The sequence below is a fragment of the Geotrypetes seraphini genome, chromosome 1, assembly GCF_902459505.1.
Source record: "Geotrypetes seraphini chromosome 1, aGeoSer1.1, whole genome shotgun sequence".
Classification (NCBI taxonomy): Eukaryota; Metazoa; Chordata; class Amphibia; order Gymnophiona; family Dermophiidae; genus Geotrypetes; species Geotrypetes seraphini.
This window is the reverse complement of record NC_047084.1, coordinates 521,791,767-521,812,680: the sequence shown is the minus strand read 5'-3', so window position 1 is coordinate 521,812,680 and position 20,914 is coordinate 521,791,767. Positions and strand designations below refer to the sequence as shown.

The 20,914-nt window shown below is 42.3% G+C and overlaps 1 protein-coding gene across 2 annotated transcripts in view; it reads left to right on the top strand.

The window, feature by feature from the left end:
- LMNB1 (lamin B1) overlaps nucleotides 1-20,914 on the top strand; it is a 107,890-nt gene that overhangs the window by 19,249 nt on the left and 67,727 nt on the right. The gene's annotated exons all lie outside the window — the stretch shown is intronic.

Below are 20,914 nucleotides of genomic sequence, written 5' to 3'. Positions count from 1 at the left end.
TTTGTGCGTATTCCAGTTTTCGTCCATTCTTGACCTTTTCCATTCCTTAAATAAAATTTTCTTGTCTCTGATCGCTTCCTTTACCTCTACAGTGAGCCATGCCGGTTCCTTGTTCTTTTTCCTCTTGGATCCCTTGTTAATATGTGGTATATATAGATGTTGCGCCTCGGTGACTGTGTCCTTAAAAAGGGACCAACCTTGCTTTAGCGTTTTACCAGTGCTTATCCTCTTCTTAATCTTATTCTCCATCATGAGTCTCATCCCTTCGTAATTCCCTTTTCAGAAGTTCAGGCCATGGCTGTCGTTCTGGACCGATGTTTCACCCCTGCGTCCAGATCGAAGCGGATCATGTTGTGATTGCTATTTCACAGCGTCCCTTCTACTTCTACACCTTGTGCCGGTCCTTGCAATCCATTTAGAATTAAGTCCAGAATTGCATTTCCTCTCGTATTTTCCTTGACAAGTTGTTCCAGGAAGCAATCGCCTACAGCATCCAGAAACTTGGGGCTCCTTTCATCAAGCCACGCTAGCGGGGTTAAGGCACGTGACTTTTCATCACGCGCTAACCCCCGCGCTGGCCAAAAACTACCGCCTGCTCAAGAGGAGGCGGTAGCGGCTAGCACGGCCTGTGGTTTAACGCTCACTATTATGCACGTTAAACTGCTAGCACGGCTTGATAAAAGGAGCCCTAGGTCTCCCTAGTGCAGCCGGAGGTGATAACTGCGTTGCCTCCCTTGCAGTTGTGTTTAATCTCGTCCGTCGTTTCTCCATCAATTTCTTCGGACTGCCCTGGGGGTCGGTAGTAGATGCCGATCTTCGTTTCCAAGCCATTTGTTCCCAGAATTTTGACCCATAGAGACCAACTTATCCGTTTGTTGTGGCGTGTTCTCTCCAGTAGATTAAATTCCCTCTTTAACGTATATGGCAATGCCCTCAACCTTTTGAGCCACTCTGTCTCTGAGCTGAAGATTTGATGCAAAATTTTTTTTTAAAAAAAGTTTTGTGCTGAAGCAAGTAGCTATGAAATTATGAAATTGCTCATTAGCCTCACACTAACTGCTTGCTATTGCCCATGGTACTTTTCTGCATCAGCCTCATGGATTGCTAATGCAAGTGTAATGCAGATAATTTATACCCCAGTGCTGTAAGCAAATAGAACGCAAATAAGCTGACCCCAAAAATGTATCCTCTCTACAAGTATGCACAGGTCTACCCTAATGGCGCATGGATTGCAGGACAGAAGAAAGACAAGGTAGATGTCTTGAGCAACCAGGATGGGTCTTTACTTAAATTGTGTAAACATTAAAAGAGTCCCAACAAGGATCCCTGTTTCAGCGCTACTGGATAACGCCTTCTTCAGGGGACACTGGGTTGTATTGTGCTTTCCAAACATGCTCTATGCTGAAGTGGCTAGGCGAACCGTACTAGATACAGCACTTTTGTTTTTTGCTGTATCCAGTTCAGTCCGCCTAGCCTCTTCGGTACAGAGCGTGTTTGGAAAGCACAATACAACCCAGTGTCCCCTGAAGAAGGCGTTATCCAGTAGCGCTGAAACAGGGATCCTTGTTGGGACTCTCTTAACATTTGTACAATTTAGTGTAAATCATGTTTTATTGATGTACAACCAGCAAGTACACAATACAAAACATTAGTACAACAAGGTCGAGAACATAAAAAGTACAACCAAACAATTTTTTGAATAAATCCCCGTCCCAACCCCTACCCCCTCCCAAGTGCCAACACACCCATACCCCCCAAACTAGCAGAGAAACAAAACAGAGAGACTGCTGAGCTATCTGTGTTCTTATGCCGCCCAGCAAGCACCAAACAGGACAACCTCACCCCAACCACCTCCCACAGAGTCGATCCCCACCCTACCTAACTAACAAACCACATTCACCTATCCATCCATACCAACCATCTACACTCAGCCAAATAGCATTCCATCCATCCCGGAAAGCAGCCGAGAGCTCGCGGTATCATCAGCTAAAAGGAGTTTAAGACCACACTTCTGGCCCTAGGGGAAAGCGATTGAATATAGGAGTCCCAGGTCTACAGAAAAACTTTTTTCTGCTTGAAGGATAAGCGAGCATGACGCTGCTCCAAGAGCATCAAGTTATGAAAGCAATTCCTCCAAGCCCAGTAAGCAGGTCTTCTGTTGTGCATCTTTATCCAAGACAAGGACTCTTTTTTTGTGTCTACATGAATTGCAGGCATATATACCGTATTTTTCACTCTATAATATGCACTTTTTTCCACCCAAAAGTGGGTGGAAATGTCGGTGTGTCTTATGGATCAATTGAAGACGTCTGATATCTTTTTGACATTGTCCTTTATAGAGTGAATTGCAATAATCGATTTTTGACATAACTAGAGAATGAATCAGGATATTAAGAGATTGGGAATCTAGGACAGAAGCTAAGGACTGTATCATTCTCAGTTTGAAAAAGCAGTTTTTAACAAGAGCACTAATTTGTGGGTGATAAGAAAGCTTATTATCGATGATGTCGCCTAAGATTTTGATTGAGGAGAGTAATTCAATTGGAGTATTTTCGATAGACAATGGGGCAAGAAGATGATGAAGATTATCCTTCTTTGGAAAGAGGACACAGTTTGTTTTGTTGATACTGAGAGAGAGCATATTACAATGGAGCCATTCTCTAATTATTTCTATCTTAGAGTTGATAGAATTGGTATCAGCAAGATTAGAAGGATCAATAATGTGGAGAATTTGTATATCATTAGCATAAGCAAAGACTGAAAATCCAATTGACTTAGTAATGGAGCTAGAGAGATCCGATTGAGTTAGTAATGGAGCTAGATAGATGTTAAAGAGAAGCGGAGATAGTATGGAACCCTGCAGAATGCCAAAATTATTTTTTGAAGGAGGAGGAAGGTGAAGTATTGAAATGTACTATGGAAGACGTATCAAAAAAGTAAGATCAGAACCGTTCAAGAGTTTGATTGGTAATACCAATCGAAGCTAATCTTTCAAGAAGGAGCTGGTGATCGATGGTATCAAAGGCTGCTGCAAGGTCAAGAGAGATAAGGATAACCGATTTGTGTTGATCGAGATAGTATTGGAGAATTGTTGTGAGACCTAGAAGAGAGTGTTCTGTGGAACGGTTTTTGTGGAAACCTGTTTGGTTGGGGTGTAATATTTGAGTTTTATCAACAAAGTTGGAGATTTGATTATTATATACGATTTTTTTTTTTCCTGTTAATTTTGCTAAAACTGGTAAGTTGGAAAACCCAACCTGGCAAGGGCTGAGGTTGGACACCCCTGGTTTAAAATGCCAGGGGAGCAATTTCAAATGATTCATATAATCACAAACTGTGTGACTCATTGTAAGGAACGCTTCCTCTGAAACTTCAAAGTGAATCAATGCGGGTATTTTCCTTTGAAAACCTGCCTATAGTAGCATGCATGTTGAAACTGTATAGTTTGCATGAGCTGTCTTGCACAAGTGGCTGAAAATAAGTGAGTGGGTTTGCAAATGTCAAGTACTAAAGATGATGAAAGGAATGCCCACTTTAATCCATATAGAAATTGGTAAATTGTGCACCTTACATTTTATGCTGCATTTCAGAGAGACACTTCTTTTTTTTTTATTTAGATCAGGCCAGTTTACCTAGCTCTAATGGTCTTGAAAATTGCCCTTCCCATGCTGAGTTCTTTGAGGAATTTGCTGCTGCTTTTTTTTTTTTTTTTTTTTTTGGCTCTATGCAATTGCTCTTATACATAGGTTAATTTCTGCCAGGCTTAAGTTGCATTTAAAGGTGCAATGTACAAAGTACCTGTTTACTTAATTGTTTAACATAGTGATTAGCATGAACTAATAGTACAGTGTTAGTTGTTAGTATGTTCTAATTGCTGCATTAAATATTGGACATAGAAAATGTAATTTTGCAATTTGGAATGGGTTAGGGATTGCGTGTTGCAGTTGATGTATGCTAACATGGCAGCTAAGGTGGTCCAATTAACTACCCATCAACATGTGTACCTACTTATTTGGATTTAGCTCTTGCCTTTTCAGTATTAGCTCAAGGTTAGTTAACATTTAAGGTACAGTATGTATTTCCCTATTCCCAAAGGGCTTCAATTTAAGCTTAGCCCATAGTGTTCTCCCCAGATCTCTTGAATGGTAGCATCACCTGGATGATTTTACTGATCACCTGACTAGCAACATTTTATGATACTGTGCAGTACTACCCTGACTCACCCTCCCTGCCACATTGGGCAAAAATTTGAGAACATTCCCAAGCCAGCAGAGGGATAAGTGCAGTGTTGGTTGTTCGGTTCATGTGCAGTAATAAACTTTGCTTTATTATAATTATATGTCAGCTTTCCCAGAAATGCTCTTAACAGTCTACCTAGAGGTGGTAATAAATTTGTATTGGGTGCAAAGTCTTAGTGCTGTTTAGGGGCATAAGTGAAGCGATTGCAAGACTTGGACATGTAATATGTTCTTACTAGAGTGTTCCCTGCCAAAAACCAAAGTACTTCTAGCACTGCTGATTCAGAGCAATGGGCAGGTGAGTTTTAGTTTAGACAACCTGTTTTTTTTGTGTTCCTGTGGAGATTATAATTGAGTGCAGTTGTTTACGAGCATAATTCGTTTCAGAAGTATGCTCGTAAACCAAATTGCTCGTATATCAAAGTGAGTTTCTCCATAGTAAGTAAGGGAAACTTGCTTGATACGGTCCACCTCCTCCTGCCCCCGAGGCTACCGTCGCTGCTCCATTCCTCCCTCCCCCCTTTTGGACTTTAGTAGTAATTGGCAATTGGGTGCTGGCCGTGTCTCCAACCATTAGTGTTCGATCTGCTCTAATTGAAAACATTGAATGCAATTGTGAGCCTTTAAGGGACAAGAAGATACTGTACCTGAATGTAACTCACCTTGAACTACACCTGAAAAAAGTGAGAGCCAAATGTAAATAATTTTAGATTATTATCAGGAGACCACATGTTATGAATCAGCATGTGCTGTGCAGAGTTTATACAATGTTTGTAAAGTGAGTAATGTTAATGATGCCAGGCATCACTGGCCATGCTTTTGGCAGAAGGTGAAAGATTCCTCATCGCCTCAAGACTTTGCATACGATACTCATTGAGTGGCATACACACGCTTTTTAGAAGGATTCAGAGAGTTAAACACCCCCCAGGTTTCAACTCAATGAAGAGAGGATTTAGAAAGCATATCTTAAAGGAGAGTAGGGGGAAAAAAAAAGTACTCGTCTAGAAATTTTATTTAAAAAATTCATATTCATCTGTACTATCTTACAAGTATAGGTGGATCAGAATATCACATGCATAGCTAAACGAAAAATAAGGATAAACAAGACAAATAAATGGACTCTTATCGTACAATTGTGAAACAGCTAATTTCAGCATCGTAAATTGTTGCATATATAAAAGACCAATGGTTCAGTGCTTTAGAATACATGAAGACAAATGCAGTTGCAGGCAAGCTGGAAACGTCCAGGTAATTTAAAATCTAAAGCCTGCGGTTTGGGGATACACCACTCTGACCAAGGTTTCATTGTTGTGCTAGTGAGGCTGGAGAGCTGCCCCCAAGGACCAGGGGTTTCTGCTGCTGCTGTGATAGAAACTGGGATCAGAGAGCTGCTGCTTGCGACCCACTTCTGCTACCAGAGCCTGAAATCCAGAGCAGGGCCTTGGTAGAAGAAGGTGGTAGGGATGGTGCAAAAATGGGAAGACATACAGCAGGGGTTGGAAAGGAAGAATGAAGAAAAAGCAAAAAAAAATTCCCCTGCCTCTTAACATTGGGGGAAAGTCCCTTCAGCACAGAGCAACACAAATGAGAAAAAGAGATGGGTTGGTAAGGGGGGGAGGGGGAGTCTCTCCAAGATCCTGATTTTATAGACAAATTAGTGTCCAACAAGCTGATGCTCGGAACGCCTGTGCTCTCTACGATACAGGAGAATATTGCAGGAACAGCGCTAAAAATAACTTCCCAATGTTCAGTACTAATAGTATGCAAATCATATGTGCACTATTAGTATTGAGCATTGGGAAGTTATTTTTCAGAAAGGAGGCGGAGCCTGCCAGGTGCATGCACACAGGAGCTAGTGAGAGTGAGGAGGTGACTGGCAGGCCGAGAGTGCGAGCTCGGGAGCTCCAAGCTGATGTAAGGGATCCCAGCAGCAAGGATAGAGTTTTACCTCTGTGCTGTTTTCTGGGCATTGGGAGGAATCCATTTAAAATTTGCATGTTTGTGCTGATCTTCAGCGCCCATGCTGTTCTGTGCACTGGTGCCTTTTGAACATGTGAGCAGTCTAATGCCAATGCTAGTCTGGCTCTAACCACCTCTAGCACTAGCATTAGACATAGAGAATGACACAGGGACAAATTTGCCCCATCCCTGTAGGACAGGGGTATCAAAAGTCCCTCCTCGAGGGCCGCAATCCAGTCGGGTTTTCAGGATTTCCCCAATGAATATGCGTGCAATCTATTTGCATGCACTGCTTTCATTGTATGCTAATAGATCTCATTCATATTCATTGGGGAATTCCTGAAAATCCGACTGGATTGCAACATTCTATGCTACCGATCCAGGGCATGCAGTGGCTTCCCCTATGTCTGTCTCAATAACAGCCAATTGACTTTTCCTCCATAAAATTGTCCAAACCTTTCTTAAAACCAACTACGCTATCCACTTTCACTTATGATTTTAAAGTGTTCTAGGCTTGTGCAGAAGGGTACAAGTACAAATCTTGTGGAGATGGGGATAGAGAGATCCTGCGGTGACGGGGAAAATTTTCCCCTTGTCATTTTCTGTGTTCTGGATTAAATGAAATAAATCCACTGCACACCAGGGTAACTTAACTTTTAACCTCAATTTAATGGTAACCAAATGAGGCAACAGTATTGATTATACATTAGTCAATGCTTTCAGCTATTCATAAAAGCTAGATGTATGTAAGTGATAAGGAGGAAGCACAAAAGTACTATTGTCAGACTCAAGGGTGAAGAGGATAAAGCAGAGTTGCTTAAATATTTTTGTTCCATGTTCACAGATAAAGGGTCAGAAACAGAACTGCAGGTGCAAACAGAAATAGAAATAAGTTACTCTAGATCTTGAATGATTTTTAGAAGATTCTGTTCATGAGGAGTAGCTAAACCAAAGGTAAACAAAAGTATTGACTGAACTTAAGGAAGTTCTAGCAGCTCCTTTAGTGACAAGAAGTTCCTGAGGACTGGAGAAGGGAAGACTGATGTGGTCCCTCCACAAAAGTGGAAATAAAATGAAGAGTGTGAATTACCGCTGGTTAGTCTGATGTTCAGCAGTAAATAAATTAATAGAAATGCTGAAACAGAGGAAAGTAGCACACAACACTTACGGCACCCATTGTAAAAATTCCTTAAACTGACTAGAGGTGCTCAGAACCAAAAAGATGGTAAGAAGCTCACAAAGGGGACACACCCCTAAATGCAGTTTCAGCAGTCTTATCATTGCACCATACTTCTGTCAGAAAAAAGTTGTGAGAACAAAAATTACTTAACTTAAGTGAATGATAATATGTTGGAGAAGTTGTCACACTACAGCGGGTTCTGATGCGTTTCGCCGGAACGGCATCCTCAGAGAACCCACTCTTGCTGGCTGTTGTTCAGTGGAAAAACTTCTTTCTGACAAGAAAAAAGATGAAAAAGCCGTTTGAAAGCTATAACAGCATAATATGTCAACCTCACTCCCGATGCTACTGGTGGATACCTTACAATCCTCTCTTGGCTACTTCTCTTCTGGTTTCATGATGCCACCTACAGCTGATTCCCTGGAATATCTAACAACCCAGGAGGGTTAAATCGCGAGGTAGAATGGTAGGCGTTCCTTCATAAATGATTGACAGCTGGGTTGTTAGATATTCCGCAGCAGATAGAGTAGATGCCTTTGGATCTGGCTAGGAATAGGTCATTGGAGTTAGCAAGAGCAGTTTCCATGGAATGAAGTAGGTGAAAGCCTGATTGAAGTGAGTCAAGAATAGTTCAAAATGAAAGGAAGTTGCAGTGAACAGCATGTTCAAGTAGCTTAGATAAGAAGGGCAGGAGGGAGATAGGGCAATTTTAGTTAGAGGGGCCTAGTGAGAGTTTTATTGAGGAGAGATGTATCTACAGCATGTTTGAAGAAATTGGAAACAGCTGCAGTGCGGAGTGATTGGTTGAGGATTTGAACCTCTAAAACCATCAGTATATATAGAAACATGATGGCAGATAAAGGCCAAATGATCCATCCAGTCTGCCCATCCAGAGTAACCATTATCTCTTCCTTTCTCTGAGATCCTACGTGCCTATCCTACGCTTTCTTGAATTCAGACACAGTCTCTGTCTGTCTCCACCACCTCTTCTGGGAGACTATTGCATGCATCTACTACTTTTTTTACAGAAAGGGTATTTCCTTAGATTACTCCTGAGCCTATCACCTCCTAACTTCATCCTATGCCCTCTCATTGCAGAGCTTCTTTTCAAATGAGACTTGACTCGTTCACATTTACATCATGTAAGTATGTAAAAGTCTCTATATTATATCTCCCCTCTCCCGCCTTTCCTCCAAAGTATAGAGATTGAGATCTTTAAATCTGTAATCATACGCCTTATGACAAAGACCACGCACCATTTTAGTAGCCTTCCTCTGGACCAACTCCATCCTTTTTATATCTTTTTGAAGGTGTGGCCTCCAGAATTGTACACAATATTCTAAATGAGATCTCACCAGAGTTTTATACAGGGGCATCAATACCTCTTTTCTCTACTGGCCATACCTCTCTCTATGCACCCTAGCGTCTTTTTAGCTTTCACTGTCATCTTTTCAACCAGTTTGGCCACCTTAAGATCATCACATACAATCACACCCAAGTCCTGCTCTTTTGTTGTGCACATATGTTCTTCACCCCCCTAAATGGTATTGTTCCCTCGGGTTTTTGCAGACCTTGCATTTCTTAGCATTAAACTTTAGCTGCCAAATTTCAGACTATTCTTCAAGCTTTGCCAGGTCTTTCTTCATGTTATTCACACCATACTTGGTCTATTACAGATTTTGATATCATGCACAAAGAGGCAAATCTTACCCGACAGCCCTTCATAAATATCGTTTTTATAAAAATGTTAAAAAGAACAAGCCCAAGAACAGAACCTTGAGGCATACCACTGGTAACATCCCTTTCCTTTGAGCAATCTCCATTGATCACTACCCTCTGTCACCTTCCACTCAACCAGTTTTTGATCCAGCCCGTCACTTTGGGACCCATCCCGAGGGCACTCAGTTTATTTATTAGATGTCTGTATGGAGCACTGTCAGAGGCTTTGCTAAAATCTAAATACACCACATCTAGCGCACAAAATCTATCCAATTCTCTGGTCACCCAGTCAAAGAAATTGATCAGATTTGTCTGACAAGACCTAGCTCTAGTGAATCCATGTTGCCTCCGGTCCTGTAATCCACTGGATTCCAGAAACTTCACCGTTCTCTGTTTTAAAAGCATTCCCATTAATTTGCTTATCACAGAAGTCAGACTTAATGGCCTGTAATTCCCTACTTCTTCCTTACTTCCAGTTTTCTAGAGAGGGACCACATCCGTCCTTCTCCAGTCCTCCGATATCACTCCCGGCTCTAGAGCGGAGTCACCAGAACTTCTCTAAGTTCCTTCAGCACCCTTGGATGTGCTCCATCGCTTTACCTTTTTTTTAGCTAGCTCCTCAAACACAACCCTCTGAAAATCGATCATGGTCTACCACGCCTCCATCCATATTTATGCTTGTCTTTTATGGTTCCACTCCTGGCGCTTCAGCCGTGAACATAGAACAGAAATATTTCTTAAGCAATTCAGCCTTTTCTTTATCAGCTTCTACATATTTCACAATGCCACTTTTGCACATCTTCCTATCACTAATATATCTAAAAAAAATGTCTTGTCTCAGTGTATTCTCCCAATTCCTCCTATGGGATGGACCTATAGTCCTCCTTCCATAGAAGTGTATCAGATGGCACATTCTCTGTCCCTCACCAAGCATACTCTTGTTAGGTGAACAGGCTTAGTGATACCTGGATCATAGTTATAGTACTCTTTTATTTTAGTTAGTGAGAGTAGGGGCATTGTGTTTATAAAGCTAAGTTTGTGGTTTGCTTATTTTTGGTGAGAGAGATCATGACAGATGTCCCAAGAGCGTGGCTAGAATGTAAAACCAGGCCAGCTGTTCACAAGGAAGTTGGTTTGAGGTAGGAATGATGATTATATCTGAGGCTGAATTTCTAGACCTACTTACGGTATGTGCTGTTCCTGCCTGTGCCTCTGGCTGCAGGCTGCTTATCTTTTTGTAATAATCAGGAGGCATGTTAGTTGGATATGTTTGTAAGCAGTGCTTTTGTTTTCTGTACAAATGAAACTTTAATAAAAATTTAAATTACAAAAAGAGAAAAATGGGGGCCGCTGAAAAGTTCTCAGCCCAACCAACAAAGTCGGGAGACTCTCCACTGAGGGCTATGTATTTAGTCCAGTGAAAGTTTTTCAATTTATTTATTTATTTTTGTCAGAAAAATACAGAACGAAAATTGCTGGACTAAGTATATAGCCCTCATTGGAGATTGCCCCATCTTTGTTAGTTGGGCTGAGAGCTTTTCAGTGGCCTCTTGTAATCAGAAGGCACACAAATCGTGATCTCACTGATAGCCTGCATAATATTCTAAAGAATTTCTGGCAGAGGTGCAACAGGAGGAACTGGGTCTTCCTGACATGTATATCACTCCTTTTTTTCAAAATGTCCTGGCTCAGTATTTGCAGTTGTAAATAGACACTGATAACCCAAGCTGTGCACACAGTTTCTGGCTCCTTTGAGTGAATGAAACTACTTTTTAAATGAAGCTTGTCTAATCAGTTTCTAAATGGATATCAGGCCAAAAAAATATTGACTTTAGTAACAAAGAATTTGCTTCTTCTTGCGAGCTGATTTTTATTGGGAAATGCACAAATTCTGTCTTGTACTGGGTCTTTCTTACATGTGGATCACTACAGTAGTTTCTTCTTTCCTTTGCTATGCCCATGACCTCAGAAACAGGATCAATGGGAAGAGTATTTGAACTGGAGCAAATTTTTGCTGAGGTAATGGGCACTTTGTACATGTCTGACTGGTCTTCGTGCATAGTTTATTTAAAGAATTTCAGGAGACTTATTTTGAATTATTTCAGCATTGAATGTTTGAGAAGGGCCTCTAAAGGAAAGTCAAATGTGGAAAGTCTGTAACAATTAATGTGACTAATTAATGGAAAGCTTATATGGATTAGTAGATCAAATACCGGTCCCAATTACAACTCGTTAGTTTTCAGCAATAGAGATCTGCATATGTTATGTTTCCTCTGCATATGTTATGTTTCCTGTGTTCTAGGAAAGATAGGTTGAGCAAGAACACTAGACATAGGATTATGTATGTCGAACTCGGGACTAATGATGGGTTGCTATGGCAGCTGTACATACACTGATGAGCTGCACTAAAATATTTGTCGTCCTTATTCTCTCCATGACGGTTACTTAGGAACCAAATTAATATTCTGTAATTAACGAGTGTTACATTTTAGAATGTGCATTAGATACATCATGGGCTGCACAGAGGCCATGTGTTTGAATGACCTGCCCGACGCAAAGGATTACTGGGAGGACATTCCCAACCTCAATAGCAGGGTTCTAGAATTCAGAACCCTGCCTCTTTTTTTTTTCTACTGTTTGACTCTGACTCCACTGCTTGCCTTGGATCGGTAGCATGGAATGTTGATACTCTTTGGGTTTTGACCAGGTACTAGTGACCTGGATTGGCCACTATGACAATAGGCTACTGGACTTGATGGACCTTTGGTCTGACCCAGTAAAACTATTCTTATGTTCTTATGTAAAATACTGGTAAATATAAAATACTGGTAAAGATATGTATAAAATAAGTTTACCATATGTTATGTTTTTTGGTACATTTTTGCTGCCTCTGATTCCACCCAAAATTGCTTCTGATTCCACAGCCCTGTTGAACTAATATATTAAAGTTGCTAGTTAGTTTTTACTTACAGTAATATATTATAGTTATTGCTTAATGAAAGTAATACCATATTTCCCACCTCCTCCATCAGGACCCAAAACCACCATAACATTTGGTTTTAAACACAAATCAAAATTCTCCCAATAATCGCCCACCTCGATTCTCCAAAACTCCCCTGATCCTTGAGGTTATGGGCTGGGCTGGTGCAGGGCCTTGAGGATCTGTGTATGCTGAAGAATTCTGCCAAATTTATCCTCAAAAATGTCCAACCATTGTTTTTCTGACTCATAATCAATCTCACTGGTTGCAACCAGTGACAAGCTTAATGAAAGCTGGCTGCTAAACAATTCTGAATACCTGCATATCTTTTATGAGAGAGTTCATGTCATCCACTTGAGTCTATGACACTTTGATGTCATAATTAAAATCAACAGTTAATTGAACAAGATTTGATTTCTTTGCTGTAATTGACACCAATTCATCACTGTTTTGTGGCTTACCAGGTGCAACTTGCATCTAACATAAATATTATCTCTTTTTCGTTTACTAACGAAATAAAAAAATTTGCCATAAACTGAGTTCTTAAATATCAAAGACCCAGCCATCTTTATCACCTTTGTGCAGCATGCATGAACAATTTAATTCAAGGACGTTTGCTAGAAACCAGATGCAGTCCAATAACGGCCTAGTGATCCAAAGAAAATCGAATGGGTGTAACTAATAATATAACATAACTTTATTCTTCTGTACCACCACAATCAGACGATTTCTAGGCGGTTTACACCGAATGAGCTGGACAATCAGTGAAATACAAATAGCAAAAGTACAACATATTTTGTAAGAATAGTCAGAGTAAAATTATTGCAATTAGTATAATTTCTCTTTAGGAAATGAATCTATCAAATAATGCAGTCTTGATTTCTTTTTGAAATGCACCGTAGGTCAACCTGGTTCCATTGATGTAAATACCTAACCAGGACTGCTGTTTACCTACTTGAAACATAAAAGTCTTATCCAAAAAGGACCTGTATCTGCAACCAGTGATTTTTGGATAGGCAAATAAATTACAATTTCTGGTTATCCTTGTAGGGCTGTATAGCATAAAATGAGACAAAAGATAGGTAGGGGCTAATCCTCAAACTAGACATATTACTTCTTACTGAAAATGTAATATATTACTTATTTCATTACATTTGCATGAACACAATTAGTAAGTTTAGTAATACATTACTGCCCAATATTGATAGGTAGTATTCCTTAGGACTAGAGACTGACCAATTTTTGGTTTTAGGTTTGGCAGTGGAAATCAGCCTCCCTATTCCCTCCCCAGACTGCCCACCAACTCTGACCCATGTTCCAAGGCCTTCTCTTTAAAAGTCTTAGTGGTCTAGTGGCCTCTTTGGAGCAGAAATATCATTTTCACTACACAGCCAGCAGAAGCAACTCAGGATGCTCCCACCCCCATAGAGACCACTAGACACCAAGACTTTTAAAAGGTAGTCTGGGAGAGGGCAATAATGGTGGGCAGCCTGGGGGGGAGGGGGAGATGAGTTTTCAGTAAGGCAGGCTTGCGACACAGGTACATAGCCACAATTTCAATTCAACCAAAACTGAGTGGTGGATTTCAGTCGCAGATTTCAGATTCGTCCTAAACCAAAGCCAGAGGTTTAGGTCAGTTTCTACATAGGACCAAGGCCTATCCAAAGTACTGGTGACCACCGCCTCCTCTTTTTTTTTTTTCCCAAACATACCTAATCTACTTGGAATTCTTGTGTCCTTTTTATCTATTTCCTAAAATAAGTATGGCTGTTCATCCCTCTCTGTTTCTTAGTGTTACTTATCGCTTTGTCAGAAGGAAGAACTGAACTGGAAAGCTCAGGATTGTAATCTGATGGTAAGAAGTACACACTATGTGTATGTTCAGAGAGCTCTGTTCATGATCTTAGACATCTAACACTTTGGGCAAATTCTATAAGAGATGCCTAAAATCAGATGCCTATCTTAATTAGTAAATTGGCTTCAATTATGAACTTTAATATGCTCATAATTGGGGGAAAAATAAAAATTAATTGAGCTATAGGCACCCAATAGTAAAGTAGACATGTTTAGGGATGGAGAGTGACTTAGGCAATGCTAAGTGTGATTTTGTAACGGGCCCTAATTTTCTGCTGTGTGCTAGTTTTTTGCAGCTATCTTGATGTCTCTCTTTTGGACTGTGCTGCTAGAAACCTCAGACAGAGAGAAGGAAGAGTTACATTGTGTTTTTTTGGGTGCCTGCAGTTTGTAGTCATTCATGTATTTTGTGTGTGTGTTGTGTCCCAAAGCAGCAGTAGTGTGGTAGCTCTGCTTGAAGAGGGTGTTTTTTTTTTAAAGCTTTAAAACATTATATACGGTAATTTGAAACCTGAATCTTGGTTGGAATGCTAACCAAAGTGTATGCCAGGTGGGTGGTATGCATTTTCTCAGGGCACTTACGAGTAGCATACTGTCTTTTCAATCAAAATAGAAAGCTGGGGGCAGCAACTGGTGAAAGCTCTGAACTGTGATATAAACTTCTTCATGGGATGTTATAGGTAGAGTTCAGTCGTTTTCATAAATGCATAAAATGTGTCTCTTTCGGTGGTAATCAAATACTAGCAAATGAAGAATTAGGGGTAAATTAGGAGAGGTGGCGGTCTGTGGCAAATTTAGGAAATGTGTTAGCAAATTCAAGTTTCTCTGGGGGAATTAGGTTTGATGTATTATACTCTAAGATACAGCAAATTTGCAATCTATCCCTGAAAACAGGCATGATCCCGGAGGACTGGAAGATAGCCAACATTACGCCCATCTTTATAAAGGGATCAAGAGGTGACCTAGGAAACTACAGACCGGTGAGTCTGACCTCGGTTCCGGGGAAAATGGCGGAAGCACTGATAAAAGAAACATCAATGAACATTTTGAAAGAAATGAACTTCTGATAACCAGCCAACATGGTTTCAGCAAGGGGAGATCGTGCCTAACGAACTTATTGCACTTCTTCGAAGGAATTAACAAACGGATGGACAAAGGAGACCCCATAGACATCATATATCTAGATTTCCAAAAAGCCTTTGACAAGGTACCCCATGAACGCCTACTCCGGAAACTGAAGAACCATGGGGTGGAAGGAGACGTACATAGATGGATCAGAAACTTGTTGGCGGGTAGGAGTGAAGGGCCACTACTTGGACTGGAGGAGGGTCACTAGTGGGGTCCCGCAGGGCTCGGTACTCGGGCCGCTGCTATTTAATATATTCATAAATGATGTAGAAACAGGGACGAAGTGTGAAATAATAAAATTTGCAGACGACACCAAACTATTTAGTGGAGCTCGGACTAAAGAGGACTGCGAAGAATTGCAAAGAAACTTGAACAAACTAGGGGAATGGGCGACGAGATGGCAGATGAAGTTCAATGTTGAGAAATGTAAAGTATTACATGTGGGAAACAGAAACTTGAGGTACAACTATACGATGGGAGGGATGTTATTAAATGAGAGTACCCAAGAAAGGGACTTGGGGGTAATGGTGGACATGACAATGAAGCCGACGGTACAGTGCGTAGTGGCCGCTTAGAAGGCTAACAGAATGCTAGGCATAGTCAAGAAGGGTATTACAACCAGAACGAAAGAAGTTATCCTGCCTTTGTATCGGGCGATGGTGCGTCCGCATCTGGAATACTGCGTCCAGTATTGGTCGCCGTACCTTAAGAAGGACATGGCGCTACTCGAGAGGGTTCAGAGGAGAGCAACGCGCCTGATAAAGGGGATGGAAAACCTTTCATATGCTGAGAGATTGAGAAACTGGGTCTCTTTTTCCTGGAGAAGAGGAGACTTAGAGGGGATATGATAGAGACTTACAAGATCATGAAGGGCGTAGAGAGGGACAGATTCTTCAAACTTTCGAATAATAAAAGAGCAAGAGGGCATTCAGAAAAGTTGAAAGGGGACAGATTCAAAATGAATGCTAGGAAGTTCTTCTTTACCCAACGTGTGGTGGACACCTGGAATGCGCTTCCAGAGAGTGTAATAGGGCAGAGTGTGGTACTGGGGTTCAAGAAAGGATTGGACAATTTCCTGCTGGAAAAGAGGATAGAGGGGTATAGATAGAGGATTACTGTACAGGTCCTGGACCTGTTGGGCTGCCGCGTGAGTGGACTGCTGGGCACGATGGACCTCAGATCTGACCCAGCAGAGGCATTGCTTATGTTCTTATTTATAAATTGTAACTTTCCTTGTCATCATCAGCAGGTAAATCCAGAGACAAGGGGATAACAGCCATCAACCAGCAGGTGGAGATAGAGTTGTTCTCAGGGTATATCTTGGATGCATAGCCTCCTGGCCAACCAGTATACTCTATCTCCTGCAGATTGGCTGATGTGTTTTTCACAGCTCCTGGATTCTATGTGTCCTGGTGCTATGGAGCGTTTGAGCCAGGTCGGGCTTTTGGAATGGAGGGGTGTTCTAGCACATTGTGCCAGCTTTGGAGGTACACCTGGATCCCCCCCCCCCCAGGTCCCTTACCCTAACCGACAGATTGCCTTCTGTAAATTTATTCTTGCCCACGAGGGATTCCAGAAGAGGAAGAGGTAAGGTAAAAGAGTACAGGTCGGTTAAGCGGTAACAGGCTGGTTGTTTTTTTTTTTTGTTTTTTTTTTTGGTCGGGGGTTCCAGGTGCGTCGCGGTTTAGGGTCGCAAGGGTTCAATGCATGGCCTTTCCCGGAGATGTGAGGGCCTGGTTCGGGGGAACGACATTCAAATGTAGGCAGGCAGCGATTCACAAAAAAAAAAAGAGGGACACCGACTGGGCTGAGCGATCCAAAAATAAGTGACTGCTGAGGACCAGTTGCTCATGTCCTTTCCGACTGCCCTACCTTCTGCCGCCCTGCTCTCTGCCCCAATCTCCTGCTCTCTGCCTCCCCAAACTGGCTCTCTGCCTCCCTGACTCTCTCTCTCTGCCTCCCCGACTCTCTCTCTGCCGCCCCAAACTGGCTCTTTGCCTCCCCGACTCTCTCTCTCTGCCTCCCTGAATCTGAAGATACTAGCAAATGCCACACAGCACTGCCCTGCTTCTGCCCTGGCCTTCCCCTGCAGTGCCCACGGGTTTAAAGTGGGTTAAAACCATGGGCTTGCTATTAAAAGTTTAAAAAGTAAAGTAAAAAAAAAAAGTCGCTGCTCTTTAAGCACGCGCTGACCATACAGATGGTCTGCACATGCATTGGGATTGCTATTCAGCGATCCAAACAATCGGTTAGGGGTGTGATTTCGATCACTCATATGCATGAGGGCGATTTGTGAATCAGCTCCCTGGCCACGGATTGGATAGGATCGCTCATGAATCGGATCTGTGGCGTTAGTGAATCTAACCCTAGGATTTTTGGAGATATCCAATGGGGATTTCAGGTTTGTTTTGGGGCTGAATCTGAAACCAAAATTATTTGCCTCTAACAAGAAACAAATAAGTTAAGAACTTCTGTGCTAAGGCATAAATCCAGCAAAACTGAACCTACTAGGATGCTGCTTGCTTGTGTTAATGTACAGTCTGCACAATGTAAATATGCAAGTTCAAGCTGTGAGGGCAGAACATAAAACAGCTCCTGTTATAGAAATAAGCATCTAAGATGAGAATGAGACCAGGAGAGCGATTCGTGAACTCTCTGGGGAGGCCGGGATATAAAATGAATTAAATCAACCGATAGATTTATTTATTTATCTTACTCAAGATGATGATTCTGAAAAATAGCTTCAGGCTGTCGACATATCTGCCCTGCATTGCAAAAGGAAGCCAGTGCTTCCAGTAAAAATAGGTACTTGATTTCTTTTGCCACATCAAAGCTGCCTTCAGTCTGTTTTCTGTGTGTGTTTAGATAGACAATACAATTTAGGAATGGCAATATTGTCAACAGAAGAAATTTGGAGTAAAGAATGACACGGGGACAAATTTTTCCCCGTCCCCACGGGGAACTCATTTTCCCGTCCCATCCCGGCAAGTTCTTTTCCTGTTCCTGCCCCATTCCTGCAAGCTCTGTCCTCATCTGCAGAAGCCTCAAACACTTTAAAATAATGAGTGTCCAAGGCTTGTGAGATTAAGGCACAGCTTACAGGAATGGGGCAGGGATAAGACCAGCGACAAAACTCACAGGGATGGGGCAGGGAAATCGAGTTGCTGTGGGGATGGGGAAAAATTTGTCCCCGTGTCATTTTCTAATTTGGAGCACTACTTGCAAGTATTTCTTTAACAATTCCGCTGGAAAGTTCAAATTGATGCGAACAGTCGCTGCCTTTTATTTATTTATATATAATATAAATATATATATACAAAAGGCAATGATTGTATAGGCAGCGACTATATAGGCTGCATTCATGGCCTGTAAAATTCCAAAGTGAGATTAGTTGTCAAATGAAATTCAAACATCTGCTTGGTCAAGCTTCCTTATCCTGATCCTCTTAACTTGGTTACATTCTCTAAGGAGACTGTGGCTAACTGTGAACCAAAGCCCTGAAGCAGGATCTCTATAAGAGTCTCAAATCTCCAGATATCAACTGGTGACCACATATCCCAGGGGTGCCCACACTTTTTGGGCTTGCGAGCTACTTTTAAAATGACCAAGTCAAAATGATCTACCAACAATAAAATTAAAAAAAAAACACAACGCACACTGTACGCATAGAAAATGTTAATTATCATTCCTATTCCAGGGTTTTTCATAGAGGTCAAAGCAGATGACTCTGTGCACTATCACCTCAGTAACAACCATACAAAAATAGACAAATATACCCCCCTCCCTTTTTACTAAACCACGATACCAGTTTTTAGAGCGCAGGGAGCTGCGCTGAATGCCCAGCGCTGCTCTCGACGCTCATAGGCTCTCTGCGCTAAAAAACTATTGCGGTTTAGTAAAAGGGAACTTTAGTGTAAAATATAGACAGCAGATATAAATTCAGACACATTTTGATCACTAAATTTAAAATAAAATAATTTTTCCTACCTTGTCTGGTGATTTCATGAGTCTCTGGTTGCACTTTCTTCTTCTGACTGTGCATCCAATCTTTCTTCCCTTCTTTTAGCCTGTATGCTTCCTCTCCTCCAGACCTCATTCCTTCCCCCAACTTTTCCTTCCTCTTCCCTGCCCTTTCTTTCTCTCTGCCTCCCTTTCTTTTTTTTCTGTTTCTCTTCTTTCCTTCTGTCTCCCTGCCTGCCCTTTTTCTTTCTTTCTCCCTGCCCTCCCCCAAGCCACTGCTATCGGGGACCAGGACCCAAACCGCCACCAATAACAGGCCCGAAAGCCGACGCCACCCCAAGCTGTCCCTGCTTCGGCCGACCAGCATTCCTCTCCCCGACGTCAATTCTGCCGTCGGAGAGAGGAAGGCTGATTGACCCAAGATCGTGATCGACCTATTGGGGGAAATGCTGCCGGGTCCTGCCTTCGCGGAAACAGAAAGTAGGCAGGACTCGGCAGCAAGAAGAGCAAATGCTTCACTAACCTGTTTCCCGCCTTAGCCCATAGCGAACGCTTGCTTCAGGACTCTCAACATGTGCGTGCCGGCTTCCCTTCTCCCCCCCGGACATAACTTCCGGTTTCTGAGGGAAGAGAAGGGAAGCCGGCACGCACACGTTAGAGCCACGGAGCATAAGTTCGCTACGGGCTGAAATCTCCAAGCCGTTTTTTTTTGGGTTTTTTTTATGTTCAGCAGCGGCGGCAGCAGCAGATGATAGCTGGGCGGACCGCCCAGCTAAAAGGCCCTAGAGAGAACACTGGAGAGGAAGGCTGATCGGCCCGGTAGATCAGGATGGCAACACAAGTCTATCACGGAGCCCGGGATGGGCTCCGCGATCGACTCGCGTTGCCTTCCTGAGCTACTGGTCGATCGCAATCGACGTGTTGGGCACCCCTGACATATCCTGTGTAGATAACCATCCTACTGGGGAAATATATACAAGAAAATAAGAATTCTCTTATCACAGCTTGACTCACCAAAGGCTACTAGAGCCACCCTTTCTTCATAGCTTTGCCATAGCAAATCCAATTATCTTAGTCTCTTTGAAAGAGCAGGGGGTGGGGGTGGCAGCAAGAGATTAAACTGAAAAACATATGCTGTTTGACTATCCATGTTTCATATCTAATTCCAGAGATTCATCTTTAAATGTATGTCATGTTTTTCTGTCAAACATTTGGACATGGACAAGGGAATCCAAACTTATGACACTCAGGCCCAGATTCATAAAAAAACAATTCACAGCCATTATAGTAGCGATTTTAAAAAAGCAAGTCATTCTCCAAAAAAACGCTCATGCGAATGAGATTGGCAGAGAGTAATGAAGATTGCTAAATTTGCATGTACATATCGCTATTGATAGCAATGGACACATGTAGAATAAACGCAAAAAAAAAAAAAAGCTGCATACAACTCCCCCTGGCAGCGGGAGAGATGCCCACACTCTCCTGCCACCACACAACCCCTCGCCCATTGGAGGGGCTTTAAACAACCTTGGCCAATCGGAGCACCAGGATGCACCAGGAAGGGGAAGGCCTATTATTTTGAAGAGGTGGGCCAACTGGTCTGAGGGAGTAGGTATCCTTCTGGCTAGCCATCTAAAGTGAGGTAAGGAGGTTGTTGGAGGCATGGGGGGCTGTTGTGTGGCAGCAGGAAAGCGTGGGAATCTCTCCCGTTGCTGTGGGGGTGTTGTATGTGGTGGGAGAGAGTGAGGAATCTCTCCTGCTGCTGGGGGGTGTTGGTTGGCAGCAGGAGAGATGGGCATCTCTCAGGGGGGGTATGTTAGTTGGTGGCTGGAGAGATGGGCATCTCTTCAGGAGGGGGGAAGGGGTTGGTTGGCGGCGGGAGAGATGGGCATCTCT